The 14,045-nt window shown below is 38.4% G+C and overlaps 1 protein-coding gene across 13 annotated transcripts in view; it reads left to right on the top strand.

Annotated features, from left to right (window-relative positions):
• CSGALNACT1 (chondroitin sulfate N-acetylgalactosaminyltransferase 1) overlaps positions 1 to 14,045 on the top strand; it is a 390,272-nt gene that overhangs the window by 168,605 nt on the left and 207,622 nt on the right. The gene's annotated exons all lie outside the window — the stretch shown is intronic.

Genomic DNA, 14,045 nt, shown 5'->3' with positions numbered 1-14,045 from the left:
AGCCCAGACCTCTTCCTTTATAATCCCAGGTTTCTCAAAGTGTGGCCCACAGCCCAAATGCATCAGAATCATTTGGGGATATCTATTAAAACTTTTGTGAGCCCCACACCACACATACTGAATACAGATCTTCAGGGATAGAGCTTGGAAACCTGTACTTTTAACGAATTTCCAAGGAAACTCTGTTCTACACTATTTGATGCTCTCTCTGGAATGTAACAGTTAAATTCAAAACAACTTTAAGATTCAGTAGGTTTAAAAGGTGAGGCCTTCTGGCAAATTTAAAATCCTTTGGAATGAGGAGTCAGAGGCCATATATTCTGATCCTAGACCAAAAAACTTCTTGAGTGACCTTTGGCAAGTTACTTAACTTCATAGAATCTGTTCTGAAAATAGCTTACATTTTATTCACTTTAAAATATTGGGAATCCAACTTTGACATGTGAAATGAAGGAAACCCTCAGCCAGGGGGACTAACATAATAGCTGCAACAACGGACTCAAACAAAGTGATCATGAGGATAGTGCAGGACCAGGCAGTTATTTCATTCTGTTATACACAAGATCCTGATGAATCAGAGCCAACTTAACAGCACCTAACATTAACAACAAAATTTTGGGATTGGGATGAATGATCTCTAATGGCCCATTTAGCTCTATGATAACAAGAGAACTGTAAAGTGAGACAATAATAATAATAAAAAAAAGAATAAAGAAAGTAATAATAACATTTAAAATAATAGCTGATCCCAGCAAGATTTTTTTTTCTAGTTATGGACAAGCTTCCAAAAATTATATGGACAGGAAAGGAACTGAAAGAGTTAACAAACAATACTGAAAAAGAAGAATAGAGTTTAGAGGAATCACAATATCCAATTTTAAGACTTACTATATATCTACAGTAATCAAGACAGGGTGGTATTGGCAGAGAGATACATATGTAGATCAATGGGAAAGAACAGAGGACCTAGTAATAGCTCTACACAAGCATGGCCAATGGATTTTTTACAAAGATACAAAGGGAATTTGATGGAAAATGGGTCGTGTTTTCAACAAATGGTGTTGGAACAATTGAATATCCATAGATGAAAGAGCTCCAACCTAAGCCTCACAGCGTATACAAAAATTAACCCAAAATGGATCCTAGATCTAAATGTAAAACATAAAAATATAAATCTTTTAGGAGAAAACCTTTGTGACTTACGGTTGGGCAAGAATTCATAGACGTGACACCAAAAGCATGGTCTATAAAAGAAAAAAAATTGATAAATTAAAAACTTTTGTTCTGCAAAAGATCCGAAGAGGATGAAAAGACATGTCACAGAAGGGGAGAAAATATTTGCAAATCACATATCCAACAAATGACTTGTATTCAGACTAAAGAACTTGCTAAACTCAATAAAAGAAACAATTTAATTAAAAAAATGGCAAAAAAACTTCAACAGACACTTCACCAAAGAGAATATATGAATGGCAAAAAGTACATAGGAGATGTTCAACATCAATCGCTATTAGAGAGATACAAATTAAAGCCACAGTGAGATACCACTGCACACCTATTACCCAGACCCGGTGCCATCGAGTCGATTCCGACTCATAGCGCACACCTATTAAAAAAAAAAAATTTTTTTTTTTTTTACACCTATTAAAAGAAAAAGTGATAACACCAAATGCTGACGAGGGTATGGAGAAACTGCATCTCTCAAATATTGCTGGTAGAAATGTAAAATAATATAGCTGCTATCGAAAACAGTCTGGCAGTTTCTTAAAAAGCTAAACGTACATACCATATGACTCAAAATCATACTCCTGGATATTTGTCCTTAAGCAATGAAAACTTACGTTCACACAAAAACCTGTACATAAACTTTCATAGCAGCTTTATTTGTAACAGAGCCCTGGTGGGACAGTGGTTAAGCATTTGGCTGCTAACCAAAAGGTCAGCAGTTTGAATCCATCAGCCACTCCTTGGAAACCCTGTGGGGCAGTTCTGTTCTGTCCTATAGGGTTGCTATAAATTTGAATCAACTCCATGGCAACAGGTTTGGTTTTGGTTTGGTTTATTTGTGATAGCTAGTGCTGAGAGCAAACACTTCAAATGTCCTACAACAGGTAAATGGATAAACAAGCTGTATATCCATACAATGGAATACTAATCAACAATAAGAAGGAACAAACTACTGATACGTGAGCAACTTGGGTAGATCTGAAGGTCATTGTATTAAGTGAAAAAGACCAATCTCAAAAGATTAGTGTATCAGTCCATTTATGTGATATTCTCAAGAAGTGAGGGAGAACAGATCAGTGATTGCCAGGGATTCGGAGGAGGAGGTGAAGAGAAAGATGAGTAGGCGGAACATGGGGGATATTTAGGACAGTGAAACTATTCTGTAGGGTACTGTTATGGTGGCTACATAACACTATACATTTTCCAGAACCTATAGAACTTTACAACACAAACGATGTAATATCAACTATGGACTTTAATTAATAACCATATGTCCATGTTGGTTCATCAACAGTAACAAATGTACTACACTAATGCGAGAAGTTGATAAGAGGGGAAGCTGAGGGGGGAGGGATATATGGGAACTCTGATATCTACTCAATTTTTCTATAAACCTAAAACTGTTCTAAAAAATAGCCTATTTAAAAAAAAAAAAAAAGGCATGTATTCCAGCTGAACATTAACTAGTCCTTGGAAGAAAACAATAAAAATCATGAGGTTTTAGAGCCTGCAGGTGATACTGAGGTCCAGAATTCTCATCCAATACAAAAACATCTCTTCTGTGACTCCCCTGTCAGTGTGCTGGGGTGTAATTTGTCTGCATCTGGATGCCTGAATCCATTTAAGGAAGCCAAGTGCTCTCTTGCTGTCTTTTCATTTATCTTGGAATTCAGGCCCTCATTTATCTGTCTACCTGCCTACCTATCTGTCTATCTGGAAAAAGATCTCCCCTAATTTAACCAACCAGGGTATTATTTTAGTATATTTTTCTAGTTAAAAAAAAAAAACAAAAAACTCATCTATATTTTATTTGAGATAAATTGAGATCCTCCAGATTGAGCTCCTACTTGTATCTTGCCTCTTTTACTTTGTATTACATAGTGAGTACCTTTCCTTGCCATTAAATATTTTCTAAAACATGACTCTTAATGGTTGCACTTTATTCCGTCGTATGTATTCATACTATATTGACCACTTTGCTTTTGCCCCCTGGGAGGCATGGAACCTCTTTTGCAGTGAATGATTTGGCCTTTTGGGCCTGGCTCTGGGTAGGATCACACCTGTGGCTGATGAGTGAGGGCCAACCTAACTAAGGGGAACAGCACCTGGGGGCCGACGCTGACTAAGCAAGCCTCAGGAGGACTGTGGTGGGGGCAATAAGCGTTAGAAGACAGAGGCTGGCTGGAGCATCCTGGGCTGGAGAGGGTGAACATTTGGCTCTCGGAGAAGGAATGAGCATGTCCCCTGAGGATGCAGTAGCTCTGTGCAAAGAACACCCCCCACCCCTCCCATCCCCGAATCCTTGTCCCAGGGTGGAGATGTCTGTTCAAGGGGTAAGAGATTGGAAGGTTTATCAGAAGGGACTGACACCAGAAGCAGTGGAAACCCTGGGCCCAATAGAAGAGCAGAGCCGGGAGAGAATAGCAGCAGAGGCCAGGAGAAGCAGAAATGAGAAGTGGCAGCAGAGCAGTCTGAGAGGAGTGGGCTGAGAACTGTAACATCCTGGGGGCCGCAGCAGCGCTGGAGGCAGCTGAGACCATGATAGGCCCGGCAGCAGCAGAAACCCTGGCTGAGAGTGAGAGGCCCAGGGGTGGCACAGGAGGGCCTGTCCAAGAAGGCACAGGGGGCCCACCTACTGAGCCCAGGTACACCCTATGTTGAGTTGTCCTCAGAGCAGTTCTGTTTTGAGAGACACTGGTCCAGGACTGTACTGAGGCTGCTGGATGAGAACTGGACCAGCAGCAAAGGGAGCAGAACCAAGAGATGTGCCAGCCCAGGGACATAAGAGTAAACATGGATTCCTCACCATGAAACTGTTAGTTAAGAGTGAACATTGATTTCTATGTATCGTGTGCCGTTTACATGCCATATGCTAATACTCTGGGAGTGTCTTGTGTGTTCTGGCTCTGATCAAATGGCCGTGATATTTATGAACAACACAGATAAGACATGTGTGGTGCACCCTCTTAATAGCAGCATATGGAAGTGTCTATTTGGCTGTACCCTCAATAATACAATTATTATAATTAAAACATATTTCCAGTTTAATAAGTTAGTCTAATAAAAATGGAGTTTTAATTGTTAGTGAGGTAGAAATTTTTCATAGTCCTTGTCCTGTTAAATTTACTTTTGCCTCAAATTCTTTTCTTTGACAGATGTCTCCATCCAAACTTCCTTCTCATTTGTCTTTTCTGGATACCTTTTGCCTCTCCTTTTATTTCTAATTTCTGAGTCATTTGACTTTTGGTTTTTCTTATAAACAGCATATAGCTGGATGTTCAGAATCTGTGTTATAATTAGGAATATTTAACCCATTCATATTTGTTGTCATAACTGATAGGTTTGATCTTTTGTCATTAAGAAAAATTTTGTGTTTCATGCTTCTTGCCATTCTCTATTGCTTTTGCTATATGGACAATATTTTTGTTTTCTTTCTAGTGATTTGAAAAACACGCACCTGGTTTTTATTCTGTTGCTGCTGATTTTGTAGTTTTTAGAAATAAAATTGGTTTGACTCAAATTAGCTCTGGAGGTTAATCTAAAGGAGGGGTTTCAAAAGAAGCTCTGAATGATGACTCATTTTTGGAATAACAGTCTATCCTCCTACGTAGACTACTCTGAAGGGCAAAACTCATTTGATTTGAAAGTATTGATATTTTTATATAAAAACAGTATCCCATATTAAGGTCAGTTTAGTGTGCATTTCTCCATCTGTTTGATCCTTCAAAGGTCATTTAAAATAAAGATTACTATAAAAAAAAAATCTTTAGCTGCTTTCCTTTCTCTCTTATGCACTCTGCCTCCTTTGTCAGCCCCTAGTATGTCTTTAAGAGTGTAGACAACCAGCCAGTGGCCACCGAGGACAGCATGGTGTGGCAGAAATAGCTCTGATTGTTAGATTCTAGGCAAGTCATTTTTCTTATGGGCTTCAACTTCTGCACCTGTAAGTTTAAGAAAGGAAGCCCTAGTGGCACAGTGGTTAAGCGCTTGGTTGCCAACCAAAAGGTCGGCAGTTTGAATTTACCAGCTACTCCACTGGAGAAATATGTGGCAGTCTGCTTGGAAACCTTATGGGGCAGTTCTACTCTGTCCTAGGGTTGCTATGAGTCAGAATCAACTTGATGCAACCGGTTTTAAGTTTAAGAGGTTGGAACACATAATCTCTGAGGTCACGTCTAATTCCATCCTTCCGTGATTAAGTGGAGTTTATTAAGCATCTGTTTGCTTGGTTTTCATACCAGGCCCTGTATAAAATGAGAAACACAAAACCAATCTATGGTAAAACAAAGAAGAGGAAAAAAAAAAAAAGGAAGATATTTTAAGGTTATGATTATGAGGAAGGATGATATAATGGAGGATCACAGGAAGTAGATAATCATTTGAGTTTGAGTCCTGGAATCTTATACACATTATTTAACATTTTGAGATTCAGTTTCCTTAGCAAAAATAAAGTTTGTAATACTGAGTTTATGGGGCCATCAGGGATATTGACTGAATTATAAGGCATATAAAGCACTTGACATGTAGTAGGTGATCAATAAATATTTTTAACAAGAAGCAGTAAAAGTATTAAACAAACAATTGACAAATTCAAAGAAATAAAGGTTTTACACCGTTCTTTTGAAATCATCCAAAGAGAAATAAAACCCAGTTGCTGTCAAATTGATCCTGACTCATTAGTGACTCCATGTGTTTCAGAGTAGAACAGTGCTTAATAGGGTTTTTAATGACCACGATCTTTCAGAAGCAGACTGAGGTGCCTCTAGGTGGATTTGAACCACCAACCTTTTGGTTAGTAGTGGAGAGCTTAACTGCTTGTACTAACTACCCAGGGACTCCTTAGAAAGCCCAGTGTTAAAGAGACTATGAAAAAAAAAGCTGGACTCGTATTTTGCTGGTGACATTGCAAATAAGCCATTTTTCTTTTGGAGAGCTACGTGGCAATTTAAAAGAAAAGTCACAGAGCTGATTAGGGTTTTTTAACTGTTAATTCCACTTTTCAGATTATAAAGAAAAAAAAAATTTCAGATTATAGCCTAAGGAAATTTCCCAAAAAGGAAAAACAAAATTTGTTTATTTAAAAATGCTTCACTGGTTTATAATAATGTGTATAAAAAACTAGTTGAAAGATGGTTAATTAAACTGTGTATTACAATAAAATGGAAATAGTGCTGTATTTAAAATGACAGATATATAGAATAAGGAAGTCAGGCAAAAAGTTATAGTGTGCACTTAGTGAATCCATTAATAATCAGAATGTAGAGTGTATGAAGTATGAATCCAGGAAAATTGAAAGAAGTCAAAAATGAAATGGAATGCATAAAGATAGATATCCTAGGCTATAATGAGTGAAATGGACTGGTATTGGCCATTTTGAATCAGACAATCGTATAGTCTACTATGACAGGAATGACAAATTGAAGAGAAATGGTATCACATTCATTGTCAAAATGAACATTTCAAAATATATCCTAAGTGCAATGCTGTCGGTGATAGGATAATATCCATATGCCTGCAAGGAAGACCAGTTAATACGACTATTACTCAAATTTATGCACCAATCATTAAGGACAAAGATGATGAATTGAAGATTTTTACCAATTTCTGCAGTCTGAAATTGATCAAACATGCAATCAAGATGCTTGATAGTTACTGGTGTCTGGAATGTGAAAGTTGGAAACAAAGAAGGATCAGTAGTCAAAAAATATGGCCTTGGCAACAGAATTGACACCTGAGATTGCATGATAGAATTTTACAAAACCAACAGCTTCTTCATTGCAAATACCTTTTTCAACAACATAAACTGTGACTACACATGGGGACCTTGCTAAAAGGAATACACGGGAATCAAATTGACCACATCTGTAGAAAGAGACAATGGAGAAGCTCAATATTATCAGTCAGAACAAGGCCAGGGGCTGACTGTGGAACAGACCATCAATTGCTCCATGCAACTTTAAGTTGAGGCTGAAGAAAATTAAAACAAGTCCACAAAAGCCAAAATACAACCTTGAGTGTATCCCACCTGGATGTAGAGACCATCTCAAGAATAGATTTGATGCATTGAACACTAATGACTGAAGACCAGGTTGAGTTGAGGGGTGAATTCATACATGAAGAAAGCAAAAGGTCATTAAAAAGACTGGAAAGAAAGAAAAGACAAACCTGGATGTCAGAAGAGACTTTGAAACTTGCTTTTGAACATGGAATAGCTAAAGAGAACAGAAGAAATGATGAAGGAAAAAAGCTGGACAGACGGTTTCAGGAGGCGGCTTGAGAAGGAAGACAAAGTATTAATAATGAAATGGGCAAAGACCTTTAGAAAACCCAAAGGAAAGAACACGCTCGGCATTTCTCAAGCTGAAAGACCTGAAGAAAAAATTCAAGCCTCAAGTTGCAATATTGAAGGATTCTATGGGAAAAATATTGAACGACACAGGAAGTATCAAAAGAAGATGGAAGGAATACACAGAGTCACTGTACCAAAAAGAATTGGTCGATGTTCAGCCATTTCAGGAGGTAGCATATGATCAAGAACCAATGATACCGAAGGAAGAAGTCCAGGGTGCACTGATGGCATTGGTGAAAAACAAGGATCCAGGAATTGACAGAATACCAAATGAGATGTTTCAACAAATCAATGTAGCACTGGAGGTGCTTACTTGTTTATGCCAAGAAATCTGGAAGACGGCTACCTGACCAACAGACTGGAAGAGATCCATATTTGTGCCCATTCCAAAGGAAGGTGATCCAACGGAATGCAGAAATTGTCAAACAATATCATTAAATATCATAATCCCAAAACGACCCACTGCTGTCAAGTCATACACGAGTAAAATTTTGCTGAAGATAATTCAAAAATGGTTGCAGCAGTACATCAAGAGCGAACTGCCAGAAGTTCAAGCTGGATTTGGAAGAGGATGTGAAACTAGGGATATCAATGTTGATGTCAGATGGATCTTGGCTGAAAGCAGAGAATACCAGAAAGATATTTACCTGGATTTTATTGACTATGCAAAAGTGTTCGACTGTGTGGATCATAACAAATTATGGATAACACTGCAAAGAATGGGAATTCCAGAGCACTTAATTGTGTTTATGAAGACCCTGTACGTAGCCCAAGGGGCAGTCATTCAAACACAACACGGGGATACTGCATGGTTTAAAGTCAGGAAACGTATGTGTCAGGGTTGTATCCTTTTACCATATCTATTCAATCTGTATGCTAAGCAAATGATCCGAGAAGCTAGGCTATATGAATAAGAAGAATGTGCCATCAGGATTGGAGGAAGACTTATTAACAACCTGGGATATGCAGATGACACAACCTTGCTTGCTGAAAGCACTTATTAGTGAAGATCAAAGACTACAGCCTTCAGTATGGATTATGCCTGAACATAAAGAAAACAAAAATTCTCACAACTAGACCAATAAGCAACATCATGATAAACAGAGAAAAGTTTAAAGTTGTCAAAGATTACATTTTATTTGGATCCACCATCAACGCCTATGGAAGTGACCTGAAACCAAACCAAACCCATTGCTGTTGAATTTACTCGGACTTATATCAACCTTGTAGGACAGAGTAGAACTGCCCCACAGGGTTTCCAAGGAGCAGTTGGTGGACTTGAACTGTTGACCTTTTGTGTTAGCAGCTGAGCTCTTAACCACTGCACCACCAGGGCTCCCCTAAGGAAGTAGCAGTCAAGAAATCAAACGATGTATTGCATTGGGCAAATCTGCTGCAAAAGATCTATTTAACGTGTTGAAAAACAAAGATGTCACTTTGAGGACTAAGGGTGCCTGGCCTAAACCATGGTATTTTCGATCGCCACATATGCATGGGAGAGCTGGACAATGAATAAGGAAGACAAAAGAAGAATTGATGCCTTTGACTTATGGTGCTGATGAAGAATATTGAATATACCATGGACTGCTCTGGCAGAACAAACAAATCTGTCTTGGAGGAAGTACAGCCAGAATGCTCCTTAGAAGTGAGGATGGTAAGACATCGTCTCATGTACTTTGGATGTGTTATCAAGAGGGGCCATTCCCTGGAGAAGGACCTTATGTTTGGTAAAGTAGAGGGTCAATGAAATAGAGGAAGATCCTCGATGAGATGGATTGTCACAGTGGCTGCAACAATGGGCTCAAGCATAGCAATGATTGTGAGGATAGCGCAGGACCCGCAGTGTTTCATTCTGCTGTACATAGGGTCGCTATGAATCAGAACTCACTCTACGGCACCCAACAACAATAACAGTGAGTGCAACCATATAAAACCTATGTCTGTGCAATGAAAAGGTTTGAATTTTGTAAATCTCTGGTTTTTTGTAGGAAAAGACTGTCTATATTCTTATTTTTGGTTTATTATAGTATCATGATTGCTAAATGAGTCAATAAAAATAAGGCAGAAATATAAATGATATATTTTGAGATAGACCAGAGCATCTATGAAAACAGACAGTGTATAAAATGTAAAATAAAAATGCAGAGCAGATATTTAAAAAAAAATATATAGAGGTAAAGATGTAGAAAATAGATATTATATAATCCTTGTAATTTATAAGAGTTTTCCTCACCAACACATTCTGAAAGTAGTTCTTACACTTGAGAAATGCTTTTCCCAGAATAATTTTCAATTTAGTTAAAACCTCAAAATATGGAGATGAAAATTTATGAGAGAAGTTATTCTTAAAGATAGCGAGTTCTCTGTCAGCTGCACTTTTTTCCAGCTGCTTTTCCTCCTTTCTTTTGTGATAAAGGAGAAGGCTTTATAGATGCTAGATGATTTACAATTGCCTTATTTAGTTGCTCTTACTTTTTATGTCTCCTCAAAGGGTCACAAAATCCATCCATTTAAAAAGAGAAAATGATGTGTTTTTAGTGCAAAGAGAGAATAGCCACTTCAGAGAACCAACAAGAATGGAAATAAATGGAATCTGGCCACTAGAGCCACAATATACTAAGTACTTTTGATCATCTCAGATGTCAGATGTTAGGCAGGGAAAATGGGATGGGAATGAGCTGCTGGGTGGCGGGGTGCTTCCTTTTCACCATCTGAAACCCAAATCAACTCTTGAAGTGTTTTTGAAGTGAAAAAGATTGCTGGAGTGCGCAGGAAAACATGGCGGCCCCTGGTTGAGAGTCCTTCCTTTCCTTGTTCTTGGACCTTCTCTGAGTGGTGTCCCTTGGGACTGAGGAGTCTTCGACATTTGTGGGAGGGGCCCAGGGGTTTCAGGGAATGGAGAAAGCTTTGTATCTGAAATGTGTTAGTCTCTTGGAGAATTTCTGTCCCAATTCACAAAATATAGGGAGTATTCCCCCCAGATGGACCAGCAGAATTATAGGGCTGGAACGAGCCTTAGAAAACAATTAGTCCAAAATCTTGAGTGTACCAAAGAGTAAACAGGCCCAAGTAGGAGAAATGGCTTGCCCAAGTTTATAATCATCAGTGAGGACATGGCCGAAACCAATTCTATTGATTCTTGCCGTTATTTTTCCTGGTATTTCTTGCTGCAATTCCCCCTACCCTTCCACCATCACTTTACTACTGAGCTTTTCTGCTGCTATCATGCAAAAAATTAGTCTTCAGACTTAGAAATGTAGCTGTTTAATGCAACAAATCTCTTTAAGCCTGCGGGAGTAATGAGTCAGCAAATCTTGACATGCAGCAGATTTCGAGGATCCTGATTGTCTAGCAGAAGGAGAGAAGCTTAATTTCAAGAGCTCATCTATGGAATTAGCTGACCTCTCTGACTACATGGATGACGCTAAGTTATTTAGTCTCTCTGAACTTTGGTTTCCCCATCAGTAAAATGGGGGATAATAATACTACCTATCCCTTAGGGTTCTTGTAAAGATTAAATGGGATAATCCATTAGATTTGGGGCCTGGTTTATAATAAGTGCTCAGTAAATGTTAGCTATTGTTATTACTGGAGTCCCACTCATTGGAGTCCCACTCATTGGAGTCCCAGGGTGGTGCAAACAGTTAGCTGAACAGTTGGAAGTTCACGTCCACCCAGACTCATCTCAGAAGAAAGTCCTGGCAATCAGCTTCAGAAAATTAGCCACTGGAGCCCTATGGAGTACAGTTGTTCTCTGACACACATTGGGTCGCTTTGAGTTGGAATTGACTCGAAGGTAGCTCGTTACTGTTATCACTATTCTGAAGGCAGTCAGATTATTTCTGTCAAAAATTATAAGGAAATGAAAATCATAGATTTTTTTGAGGGTGATTATTTAGTCACAGTGTTTGGGTGCTCAGAAAGACATTTCTGGGATCATAAGACTGCTTGAGTTCCCAGTAATCAGAACTCTTTTTCTGGTAATTTTTTATTGTATGTGTACAGTGTAGCATATCTCTTCTGTAGCTTTTCATTTAGCAACTGCCTTAATCACCCCCAAATTTAACTATGATTTTTCTTTAGATCTTATCTCTCCATTTTGTCTCTCTATTCAACGATTTTTTTTGCAGCTTCATTGAGGTATAATTGATATACAATGAGCTGCACATATTTAAAAGTATACCAATTGATTAGTTTTGACATATGGCACATATAATACAGTCCTGTACATTTTAAAAGAGACCTCAAATAATTTAGCAACATAATTTTGGTCATAGTCTTGATAGTCTTGCTAATAGTATCTGAGATTATCCCCATTTATCAGAGGGAGAAATTAAGGTCAAGAAAATAAGGGTGACCTATTTCAGTAGAAGGATTAGGAATAAGAATATCTGCCTTCTCTTTTAGTCTGCTTCTGTACACACAAGCTCAGGACATATGACACATGAAACCATCACCAAAATCCAGATAATGAGCATATAAAACCAAAACCAATCCACTGCCTTCAAGTCAATTCCGACTCGTAGTGACCCTATAGGACAGAGTAGAACTGCCCTATAGAGTTTCCAAGGAGCGCCTGGTGGATTTGAACCGCCGACCTTTTGGTTAGCAGCAGTAGCACTTAACCACTACACCACCAGGGTTTCCAATGAGCATATACATCACTTAAAAGTTTCCTTGTGCCTTTTGGTAATCCCTCGCTCCCACGCCTCCCTGTCTCCCACCATAGCCCCAGATAATCACTGATCTGGTAAATCCTATAGAAATGGAATCATACAGTATGAACTCTATTGGTCTGGCTTCTTTGACTCAGCATAATTATCATCCATGTTGATACGAGTACCAATAGTTCATTCCTACTTATTGCTAAGTAGTCCAATAATTTTTTCTTTGTTTACCCTGTACCCATGTCTTGCTTAACCAACCATGATTTGGAATGAAAATACATTGTAATAATTTTAACGTATTTATTGATTAAACATCTGTGTTTCCCATTCTTATTTTTCATTCCATTGTTAGCCAGCATACATAGTAAATGTGTACAGCCATTGTAGGTTCCATGAGACTGACACCCGTTTACAAGTACATATTTTGTAAATGACTTCTACAAGCAATATTACTATTTATTTATTTTAATCTTGAGATTAAAATTTTTTCCTGTCTCCCTGGTTCTCCATATAAAGCAAGCTTCCCTCCATTGGCCTAGCCCAGTGGATTGACTGAATAAATTCAGTGATAGAAATGTTTATATAAAGTTTTCATTTTTACACTGAAATATTTATTCTGTTACTGCTACAGTCTTTTTTTTTTTTTTTTTAACCACATGGGCTGTATGATCTCAATTCCCTTGCAGCTGGAGCGTCCCATGAAGTAAACTAAAAAATTGATGCAGCAAAAGTAATACATTTGCAAGATAATGAGAGATCCTTTGGGAGGCAAGTCCAGTTTTACAGTGACTTTTTACCATCATTATAGCATCTCTCAGCTATTGACATTCCTGCATCTGGGATGGAAGTAGATAAAAATTACCATTCAAAACACCCCTTCAAGTTTGGTGAAAGATTTAATTCATGTAGCACAGTGCCACAAACCCTATGAATACTATGCCAGTGCCGGAAGTACGAAGAGTTGGCAGGGTAGAGGGTAGAATTTAGCCAGAGGGACTTGAAAAGAAGCCAGTGAAAGCAAACTTCACATTGTGCATCTCAAACTTGTGCTCTGGGCAGTTGTCCTGAGAGCTCCCTGCACCTTATAAGCCTGGGAATGCAGTTATTTAAAAATTGAGCCAGTCACGGAGATATATATTCCAACCTTAAAGATGCTACAAGGGTTTTAGGAGCAAATAGATTTTTATGTAGAACAAGAGAAAATAGGTGCAATTTTTGTACTGGTAGGTTGGAGATGATCTGGTCCAAACAGGTGACTTGCCCAAGGTCACATAACTGTTTACTGGCAGAACTGAGACTAGACCTGGGACTTCTAACCTTGAACCTGTGCCTTTTCCATGTTGCTAATTCTTCGGTTTGTAAGGTGTTGGATATTTGTTCTCTTTGAGATGTGTCTAAGCATTTACCTTGGAAAATATATTGTGAAAAGAAGGGCCTTTGTACAAGCCATTATTCAATACTGTCATTTCAGAATGAGGGATATATCATTGCTGATGTCAGATGGATCTTGGCTGAAAGCAAAGAATACCGGAAAGATGTTTACCTGGATTTTATTGACTATGTGAAAGCATTCCACTGTGTGGACCATAACAAATTATGGATAACACTGCAAAGAATGGGAATTCCAGGACACTTAATTGTGCTCATGAGGAACCTGTACATAGATCAAGAGGCAGTCATTCAAACACAACAAGGGGATAATGCGTGGTATAGAGTCAGGAAAGGTGTTTGTCAGGGTTGTATCCTTTCACCACACTTACTCAATCTGTATGCTAACAAATAATCTGAGAAGCTGGACTATA

The sequence above is a fragment of the Loxodonta africana genome, chromosome 19, assembly GCF_030014295.1.
Source record: "Loxodonta africana isolate mLoxAfr1 chromosome 19, mLoxAfr1.hap2, whole genome shotgun sequence".
Classification (NCBI taxonomy): Eukaryota; Metazoa; Chordata; class Mammalia; order Proboscidea; family Elephantidae; genus Loxodonta; species Loxodonta africana.
This window is presented reverse-complemented; position numbering and strand designations above follow the sequence as displayed.